This window comes from Triticum urartu, chromosome 6, assembly GCF_003073215.2.
Source record: "Triticum urartu cultivar G1812 chromosome 6, Tu2.1, whole genome shotgun sequence".
Classification (NCBI taxonomy): domain Eukaryota; kingdom Viridiplantae; phylum Streptophyta; class Magnoliopsida; order Poales; family Poaceae; genus Triticum; species Triticum urartu.
In genome coordinates, this window is record NC_053027.1 from 32,349,538 (window position 1) to 32,361,009 (window position 11,472).

Genomic DNA, 11,472 nt, shown 5'->3' on the forward strand with positions numbered 1-11,472 from the left:
GGGGGGCGCCGCCCCCTAGGGCGCGCCCCCTTACCTCGTGGGCCCCCTGGTGGCTCTCCGACGTCCATCTTCTCCTATATGATATCTTTTGATGAGAAAAAAATGAGGAGGAACTTTTTGGGACGAGACTCTGCCGCCACGAGGCAGAACCTTGGCGGAACCAATCTAGAGCTCCAGCAGAGCTGTTCTGTCGGGGATACTTCCCTCCGGGAGGGGGAAATCATCACCATCGTCATCACCAACGCTCCTCTCATCGGGAGAGGGCAATCTCCATCAACATCTTCACCAGCACCATCTCATCTCCAAACCCTAGTTCATCTCTTGTATCCAATTCTTGTCTCAAAGTCCGGGATTGGTGCTAGTAGGTTGCTAGTAGTGTTGATTACTCCTTGTAGTTGATGCTAGTTGATTTATTTGGTGGAAGATCATATGTTCAGATCCTATATGCATATTATTACCCATCTGATTATGAACATGAATATGCTTTGTGAGTAATTACGTTTGTTCCTGAGGACAAGGGAGAAGTCTTGCTATTAGTAGTCATGTGAATTTGGTATTCGTTTGATATTTTGATAAGATGTATGTTGTCTAGCCTCTAGTGGTTTTATGTGAACGTCGACTACATAACACTTCACCATTATTTGGGCCTAGAGGAAGGCATTGGGAAGTAATATGTAGATGATGGGTTGCTAGAGTGACAGAAGCTTAAACCCTAGTTTATGCGTTGCTTCGTAAGGGGCTGATTTGAATCCACATGTTTCATGCTATGGTTAGGTTTACCTTAATACTTTTTTTGTAGTTGCGGATGCTTGCAATAGAGGTTAATCATAAGTGGGATGCTTGTTCAAGTAAGAACAGCACCCAAGCACCGGTCCACCCACATATCAAATTATCAAAGTATCGAACGCGGATCATATGAACGTGATGAAAACTAGCTTGACGATATTCCCATGTGTCCTCGGGAGCGCTTTTCCTATTATAAGAGTTTGTTCCGGCTTGTCCTTTGCTACAAAAGGATTGGGCCATCTTGCTGCACTTTATTTACTTTTGTTACTTGTTGCTCGTTACAATTTATCTCATCACAAAACTATCTGTTACCACTTATTTCAGTACTTGCAGAGAATACCTTGCTGAAAACCGCTTATCATTTCCTTCTGCTCCTCGTTGGGTTCGACACTCTTACTTATCGAAAGGACTATGATAGATCCCCTATACCATGTTCCGCACAAAACAGATTAAATTCATTGGAAAAATACTCTCCACCATGATCGGACCTAAGCCGTTTAATTTTTCGATCAAGTTGGTTCTCTGCCGCAACTTTATAGTTTTTGAAGAAAGTTAAAGCCTCATCTTTTGATTTCAGGAGATACACATAAAAATATCTAGTGGAGTCATCAATCAACATCATGAAGTATCTCTTTCCACCTTTTGTCAACACGCCATTCATCTCACAAAGATCAGAATGTATAAGCTCTAGTGGCGCCAAGTCTCTTGTCTCTGCAGTCTTGTGGGACTTGTGAGGTTGCTTAGCTTGCACACATACTTGGCACTTAGAGCCTTTGACAGTAGAGATTTTTGGAATTAAATTCATATTGGCTAGCTGCGTCATGCAACCAAAGTTAATGTGACAAAGTCGTGAATGCCAAATATCAGACTCATCGTTGTGGCAAACATTATTAATAACTTTAGTGCAAATATCTGACAAAGACAGGCGGAACAAGCCTCTGCTCTCATAGCCTTTTCCAACAAATTTTCCATACTTAGAAATTACAACTTTATTGGATTCGAAAACCAACTTAAAACCATCTCGACATAAATGGGAACCGCTAACGAGATTTTTATTTATGGACGACACATGATGAACGTTCTTTAGACGCACAGTCTTCCCCGAAGTAAACTTCAGATCGACATGTACCAACACCTCGAACGATGGCATGTGACCCATTCCCCATTAGCACGGGTGAAGTCCCTGTTGCCTGGTAAGAAGAAAACATGGAGGCGTCAGCACAAACATGTACATTGGCACCGGTGTCAATTAACCAATCAGGGGATTGAAATACTGAAAGATGGTAGGAAAAATACCGTACCCTGATTCCTTCATATCAATATCACCGATGACAACATTAGCGGACTTGCCGCTCTTCTCATGTTCGCGCTCCTCAAAGCGGTTAGGACAATTCGGAGCCCAGTGATTAGGATCACCGCAGACATGGCATAGTCCCTTCCCCTTCTTATGAGAATTCTTCTTGAAGTTGGTAGAATGTGATGGCTTGTTTTTTGTATCAAACTTGCCTTTGCCCTAAGTTTCCTTCTTATTATTTTTGAACTTGTTGGGCTGGGAGTTCTTCTTCTGTACCATGTGGGCACTAGAACCTCCCTCAGCAGCTCGAGCACGTGTGTCCTTTTCTCTCGCCTTCTCTTCAACATCAAGAGTACCAATGAGATCCGCAACGGAAAACTCCTGTCTCTTGTGTTTCAGGGAAGTAGCAAAATTGTTCCACGAAGGTGGAAGCTCGGCAATGATGCCTCCGGCAACAAATTTGTCCGGCAACACACACTTGAAGTACTCAAGTTCTTTTGCGAGCGACTGTATCTCATGATCCTGCTTTACAACAGGACGCTCATCGGTCATCTTGTAGTCATAGAATTGCTCCATGACGCACAACTTGCTGCCGGCGTCCGAGGCACCAAACTTGGCCTCGGGCGCAGCCCACATGTCCTTGCCGTTGTCAAACGACATATACGAATCCACAATGGATTCATCAAGAACACTCAGAAGAGCGCCTTTAAAGAGGGTATCGATCTTCTCGAAAGCTTACAGCTGTGCTAGATTAAGATCGCCCTCAGGATTGCCCTTGGTGGCGTCATAGCAGCCCATGGTCTGAAACCAGTAGACTGCTCTCGTGCGCCACCTCTTATATTGCGCCCCCTTAAAGGCAGGCGGCTTCAGATGCACAGCAAAACCACTCGGAGTAAATTGCCTATAATCAGGTTTTTGGATTGTTGGAAATATGAGCAAGTTACTATGAGATTTAATCCGAATAATTAGAAGATAAATCATGACTACAGTTGCAGAGATTAAACTAATCATGCAAACTAGCATAGCAGATGAACAGATCACATCTAGGGCACATACTAAAAACATGAATTCTACCACGATCTCAAACAGGGAGGATAGAATCACATACGGTGCAGCGGGAGCAGCACCGCTGGCGTTGACGTTGTCGCCCATGTCGTCGAGGATGAGGTTGCCGAGGTCGGGGAAGAAGTCGTCGTTCGCGAAGTCGTCGCTGCCAGCAGTCGCGCGAGTGCGCTCCCCAAAAACCTGATGGCCCCTCTCCCATACAGGATCACGAGAGGCGGGGTTCTAGAGGACTGCTGTCCCTTCTCCCGGTGCACGCCGAAAGGAGGGATGGAAAAGACTTGCTTGGCGGCGCAATGATCTGGAATGGTGATGAGAAACCATACGAAGCGGTGGCGGCTAGGGTAGACGTCTGCCTGACTATATATTGCGGGCCGGGTCACGATCCAAAAGAATCGGAAACGGTTCAGTAATTAATGCATCCGTTAATTATTAATTAATGACTCATTAATTTTCCCTAGCAGCAAAAATATAGACAACGTGCATAGCTCTGTCCTCGGCTCGGCTCAATCCCGCAACCCGCGGCGTGGCGCGTCGTGACGAGGCGTGGCGTGGCATGGCGATGCGAGCGAGGAGGAGGAGCGCGTGTGTAGGTCTCCTCTTCTCATGCTTATACAAGTGGTAGAAGAGCTCACCTTATAAAGAGGTGCAACTCTCTCTCAACTTCCGGGGTGGGACTAAACTTTAGTCTCACTCACTCAACTCACATGTGTGCATGAATGGGCCAAGAGAATTTCAGAATTTTAGTTGGGCTTTGGGCCAAAGGCCTACTAGAAAAATTCCAAAAATTGAGCAGTCGGAGCGTGAGGTGAAGGAGGCAGCAGCCGAGAAGGCTCGGGTGGCAAGGCTGAAGTGGGAGCAGGATATGGCGGTCTGTCGGATGAAGGGGCTCATCGTCCTCTCCGACTCCGACGGCGGCGACAGCTGCACCTCATCATCCGACGACCAAGACCCTCCACCAGCCGCGGACACCTACAGCTACGCCAGCGACCGGAAGGGCAAAGGCGCGGCGAGGAAGTGGTGATTCCGGCCCCCATCCTCCTCAATGTTTATATCGTTTTAGTTGCAGAACTTCATGAACTTGTCCATGGATGAACTGTGATCTTTTGGATATGGTGAAGTATGTTTATATCCGTTTGCAGCCGATCTTGTGTTCCTTTGCAGCTCAATTTTGTTGTCCGTCATCTGATCACGTAGGATAGATCAACGTGTGCATGGGTAGTATGGATATAAGATGCCGGATATGAGATACGCGGATGGATGACGGCAAATATGAGGGGTGTCCGATCAGTGTCCGGCGCGTCCGCAGTCGGGACGCGGATTTTTTGAGCACCTGCACCCAGTTCCATCTATCTTAGCTCTCCAATATTGCTTTGAGATCTGTGCAACACAACTAACATTTTACATGTATAAATTTCTCTTTTTTGTTTCTCTCATATAGAACACGTCTTGAATCTCAAACTTTGCAGCACAATAGAGCTTCCTAACTAGAACGTGGGATAAAACTTTCATATTTTTTGGTCCGACGTAAATACTAAAAATAAATTTTTTAACAAAAAAAATCTTAATTCATATATTTATTTTGGACGAAATTTTTTAAAAGTTTTATCCCAGATTCTAGATAGAAAGCTTTGCTGTGCTGCGGAAGTTTGAAGTTCAAAACATGTTCTATGTGAGAGAAACAAAAATAGAAATGTACTTCCACGAATCACGATACGAAAAATGGATGGCTAGGATAGATGGGCCTAGGTGGGTGTTCTAAAACATATTTTCCTCCGCAATGGTTTGAGGAGTCGGATTTGATGTCCGGCTGTATATGCTCTTACAGGCTGTATATACCTTCATGCGCGCTAAAGAAGGGAACCTACGCGATCGTACGCGCTAACTATGCGAAAGGCAGATCGGTTTTTATTTTATTTTAGACAAGCCAGATTGAGGTAATGGGCCCGTGCCTTCGTACTGCGCCTCCTGACCTACACTTGGTAAATCCTATTCCCTTTGTTCCTAAATATAAATATTTTTAAACACTTCAATATGAATTAAATAAGATTTATATCAACGTATTTTAGAGTGTAGATTCACTCATTTTGCTCCGTGTGTAGTTCATATTGAAATCTCTAAAAAGGAAATAATCTGAGGGAAATTGCATTTATCCACTATAAAAAAACACCTACATGGCAAATTACCATGGTCCCGTATAAAAGACATTGTATTTTTAGTTGCCGTGGCTATATAATTTAATTTGCCATGGCAAAAAATTTAAGTTGTCACTAAAGGAATAATGCAAAAGTGAGAATGTTATAAGATGAAAAGTTTGCCATGCCCTGAACAATAAAATTTCCACGTCAATAAATACTAAAAGTGTCATGATCCAAATAATTACAATTGACATGCTCTAATTAATAAAATTGTCATGGCCGTATACTTCAAGTTGCCATGGCAACTAATTTTAAAGTGTATCTAATCATCATGGAAAAAATTGCCACCCCCTCATGGTGTTGAAAGTTAACCATTTTACATGGGTGCTACATCCGGTACACGAGGTCACACATGTTTTTGGCATAAACGTATATATAGCTAATAACATATACACTTGTCACTCGCCGAGATGAAACAGATAAAAAATGCAAAAAGAAATGGCATGGTCTAATGCAAATAAAGAAAATCTACGCATGAAAAATTGACATGGTACAGTACAAAGAAAACATGCATAGTTAAAACTCGCATGGTCTGATGGCAACTTTAACAGAAAATGGTATATTGATCATGGCAAAGAAGAAGGAAAGAATGGTGTTTCACATGGAAAACTTGGAAACAAAAAAGTTTCCTCTAAGACTCATGGAAAATTTATAAACTTTTGTAGTCTTCAGATGGGAAAACTAGGAATTTTGTTAGTCCAAAAACATGGAAATTTTTGGCTAAAATGTAAATGGTTGCATTGCAAATTTGGAAAATATTGTGTCCTAAATCATGGCAAGAATTAAAGAAATTTGGTAATGGTCAGATGGCAAATGTAGGAATTCTGTACTCTAAAAAGCATGGCAGGTTTTGGAAAATATTTGTAATGGTCACATGGGAAAAAAGAAAGAAAAGAAAAGTAATGTTCTAAATGAAGGCAAAGTTATAAACAAATTGTAAATGGTCGGCAAATTTAGAAACTATATTTACTAGATCAGCACAAATCTAGAAAACTTGTAATAGACATGTGGCAAGTTTAGTAATTTTGTACTAAAAAACATGGCAAGTTTTCGAAAAATATGTAAATGGTGACATGGAAAAACTACGATTGTTTGTTCCTTCAAACCATGGCAATTAACAGGATTTTTCATATGCATTTACATGTGCGATTAAGCTCAAACCTATAGGTGCAAATGGTAGGGAGGTCAAGTAGCATACCATCCTTGGGAAAATCAAGAAGACATGCATAAGCCATAAGGGATAGGGTTCACCTGTGTGTGATGCGTGTGTCCCTTGGCAATGGAGCCAAGGCCAAGGTGATGAACCTAGGGTGCTCCGCACCAGGGACTCTCATGGGTAAGGAGCGCCAACCGTGTTTCCCAAGTAGGAACAAATTGAATATTTGAACTCTCTAAATCCCTTATTTTTGATGCCAAGAGCTTCTCCCATGATAACCAATGGAGAGATCGTCAGTAGAGCTATTCCACCCAAATCTTGCCATGCACGGCGTAAGTTATTTGCAAACTTTTTTGTTAACTGAAAGCAACACATGGTGTAGGTTGGCATGGCCTGGATAACCGATTTCAGCAAAGTTTCGCTCCTTGCACATGCCAAGTTCCATTAAGTCCAACCTTTGCATTTTACCTCGGCTCCTCTCACTAATGTGGTCGAAGGTGCTACTAGTGGTTCGCCCCACCGCTGTTAGTAGGCTGAGATAGCATTCAGTAAAAAGCTTCAACAAAAATTCTCGGCTCATATTTCTGGCAACTTCCGAGCCATTAGGACTGAAATAAACCGAACTCTTTTCCTTGTTCACTGCTTGGCCCAAACACTTGGCATAAATGCGTAAAGTCGCATTTAGTCCACTAGCATTATGTATTCGAGCATCAAGAAATATCAGTCTGTCATTTACGAACAACAGATGATTCATCCATGACGACCTGACACTCTCACCAAGAATGCCTCGATCAATGTGCGGACCACCAAATTTGTTCATTAGAGATGTAAAACTTTCCGCGTAGATGAGGAATAAGAAAGGAGACATTTGATCCCCCTCGCGAACACGTCTTGTCGGAGTGAAAAAAAGGAGATTTTTTCTTTCTGGAAAAAGCCTCTTGTTTTTTTTCTAAAAAAAGCTCACAAACGTAAGTTTGTCTCTCTTGGGGCCCACTCGTTATGAAACAATATGAATAGGAAATTCATATGAAAAATTGTGTCTGCAATGGGTAGAACAAGCAACCTGGACCAGACAACAAAGGCAACCTAGCCACCACAGTAAGTATTACATGCTGTCTACATTCGACAGCAAGGCCTAATATTGTATGAGCAGACACGCACATGTTTTTTTTTTGAGAAACCGCACATGGGGCTTATGCAGCACCGCTGCAGTTACCACGGCCCATTTTTACATGTTAGTTTTTTAATTCGAAAAATACTTTTATAATTTTAGTTATATACACATATATTCAAATAATACATTTACAATTTTTATAATTACACGAAACATTATTTTAAATAATAATATTTCTCTTTTTGCACGAAATAAATACTAATATTTCGCCCAAAGTGAGTACATGCATATAGCCTAAAAATACATGAATAGATGAATGTTTTTCTGAATCATTAAAATATTTTAATAATTCATGAAAAATAATATAATTTATATATATATATATATATATATTAAAACATAAGTATTATTTTACTTATATAAACATATTATATTACCATTTACTTTTATATAATTAAATGAATATTATTTTAAATAAGAAAATTTACTAGAATTATATGAACATTATTTTAGAATTACATGAACTATTTGAAATAAAGATATTTGATAAAGTGCATGAAATTTATTTTGAATAAATCATTTCCTTTTATTTACATTATTCGTAATTTACATAATATAACATAATTCTAATCTATATAATACCTAAATAGTTCATCTCCACTATCTATTTCTCTTGACATACAGCCTATCCACCTCATTATGCAAGCCCCACACATGCCATCTCCCCCACTACCTAATTTTCCTACCTTTGCATGCCGCCACATCGTCACTTTTTTGGGCCAGCAACCCGCCCATGAACCAGCTAACCCACGTTCCATTGATATGTGCATGTCATCGTATGTACTAACTCATTGTATGTGGGCCACAAATGCATTTGAAACTGACCGGGAGAGACACCCATCAATTGTCATTGGTTGGTACATCCCTTCAGTTTCTTTTCTTAATGGCTTCCACCATGCAAAAACGAAATCCCTTGAGTTCTTTTCTTCTTTTTTTAAGAAAAGGAGGATGACCCCTGGCCTCTACATCTGGGAGATGTACACGGCTACTTTATTGATTATTCTCGAGGACCTTACAAAGTATTACAACAATGTGCCTGAATCCACCATCTTGGCAACATATGCCGCTACTCCTATTCAAAATGATGAAGGGGTGCTAGCTGGGCCACTACCCAAACCACTCACCTAAGCCTAACATCAAAAGCCGGAAGCCGAAACTCATTCGGAAGCCCCAGCCGAGCCACATACCGGGTCTGGGGCACAATCCGGTCAGACGCACTTGTGTGTCGCCGCAGCCATCTTCCACGGGTCTTCAGATCATATTGAGGCTTCTACCTTGCACTACTGGAAACAGGGAATTTGCCATCAGCCAGCTCTTTGCCATCTGCCAGCTGATGGCAAAGAACATCTTTGCCATCTGCTTAAAAAACAGATGGCAAAGAACTGACAGACGGCAAAGAACATGGTTGCCATCAGCCAATTCTTTGCCATCTGCTAGTGAATGGCAAATAATCTTTGCCATCTGCCAGCAGATGGCAAAGAGGTTGGCAAATCCTATGGCCGTCAAGCATGTAACGGCGTACCAGCCCCACCTCTTTGCCATCTGCCAGCAGACGGCAAAGATTCTTTGCCATCTGCTGGCAGATGGCAAAGAGATGGGGTTATTTTTTTCACGTAAAAAAACTGTGGGGTTATCCCCTCCCTCTCTCCCCACCCATCCAGGTAAAAAAAAGACGTTCGCATCTCATCCACACACCACCACCTACCTCCTCCCTCTCCGCCTCCTGCGCCCCTTCCTCCCCCCCCCCCCCCCCCCCCGCTTCGCCTTCCCCCACCACCCCGACCTCCTCGACCTCTACCTCCCCACCGACCCCTTCTTCGCCCCGCCCCCCATCCCCTCCCCACACGCCTTCCTCCTGCACGACCTCACCGACCGCGTCGCCGCGCTCGAGCTCGCGGCCCGCGCGGCCGCCCCGCAACCGGCGCGCCGCAAGTACACCTACGCGGCCACGGAGCCCGGCGGACGGAAGGTCAAGTGGACGGCGGAGGAGAAGCCGCGCGGCGGGGCCGGGCGCTCGAGTGGGAGGCGGAGCTCGCCTCCCCCAACGATGACGGATTCGACCGCAAGTGGAGGTGGGAGGCCAAGTCCAAGGGCGGCGCCGGAGGCAAGACCAAGACCAAGTGGGGCACCGAGATCAAGGGCAAAGGCTCGCTCAAGCCATGGTCGCATGCCTACACCTGGGAGGAGGACTTCACCGCCTCCGACGACGACGAGGATGAGCTGGAGGTCGAGGAGTGCAGGCCGGAAAAGCCCAAGAAGATCAAGGCCGCCGCCAAGGACAAGGAGGTTGACAAGAAGAAGAAGAAGCCGGCGAGGACGTGCGTCCAGATCGAGGAGATCCCCGAGGACAACACCGCCGGCTGCGACGCCATCCGCAAGGTACGGTACTCAGCACAAAAGATGAGATTTTTGCGGGGGTTTGAGTTCTGTGGCCCGATCTGAACGAAATGTGTGATTTCCAGTAGAATTTCCAATAGAACCAAGTTACCTCTCGCTGGATTTGAGAGAAAATTTGGAATTTTAGAGGATGCTAGTGTCCACACTCTAGATCTGTGCTTAGTACTGGCTACAGATTGACTGAACTCTGCTCTAAATGATATCAGCTTGAGGATTCTGCTCCCTTGCAATGCACTACTATCATATGTGTACTGACCGCCTGACATTTGTCTCTCTTTCTGATGATGCAGGCCTTTGCCATGGGGAACGGCAAGGGGAAGGCCAAGGAGCTTCGCCGCAGGATGCCGCGCTGCTCATCCAGATGAACTACATGGCGCACCTCGCCCACCGCTCCTAGGTGCTCAGCTGCCTGCGCGATCTCGCCGTCGCCAAGGCCAAGCTCAAGGAGCTCCGGTCCCTCTTCTACAACCTCTCCTACAGGCGCCGCCTCTCGCACGACCAAGAGGAGCGCCAGAGGTTCTCCGAGAAGATCATTGTCCTGCTTCTCACTATCGAAGCGCTCGAGGTGAGCTCCGTCACGACCTGTTTACGATTGCCGATTGCTGATTGCTGATTGCCATTGCTGTGCTGTGGATTTGAAATTCAGTTACTGCATACAGTGGTTAACACTAGTCGTCAAACCCGTGCGATGCACAGGCTAGTCTTTCTACTATATTTTACCATAAGAATTGGATTTTTTGGGCATTTAATCCATATATAGCAATAAGTGATGTCCTAACCAACAGATCCTAAGAATGAACCTTTTCTAAATTATGATTTTCTAGTGCAACGTGTACGCTACTGACCAACAGGTCAAATGGAAAGCACTTTATTCTCTGCATCATATACTCACGCCGGTGTAAAGAACCAAAGGGTTCATAGTTCACATATATAGACTATGTAGAGGAATCATCTTCCTCAACAAATTCTTTGAGAGTTTGACCTATGTCTCTCTCACCGTAAGAATATCAAAAAAATAATCTTTTAGAGCACGTGCCTCGGGGAAAGTGAAAAATGAATACTGAAACTGGTTTGTCACATGCATTATATTTGGTTTAATTTAAAAGTATACAATTCAGATCAATCTGGATATTTTCTGCATGCATTACGTAGTACAGGGCCAGGTAGTAAGCATTCCGATCAACAAAAAATGTCGTAAGATAGATAATTTGAACGTACAGACCTTATACAAATACTAGGTATGAAAGAAAAGAGAGAGACAACATAGTGGTAGAACATGGATAGAGCAGATTTGGAGAAGTGCGATGATCATCTCGTATTACCTTTCCTCCTATAGTCCCCTTCAGAACGAAAATAATTACAGTATATGTGCTAAGTTAATCCATAAAAAAGGTAAAACAAAAAG

General features: G+C 43.6%; 1 pseudogene; it reads left to right on the forward strand.

The window, feature by feature from the left end:
• Positions 1–4,007: 4,007 nt before the first annotated feature.
• Positions 4,008–10,680, forward strand: LOC125516476 (annotated as a pseudogene).
• The last annotated feature ends 792 nt before the right edge of the window (positions 10,681–11,472 follow it).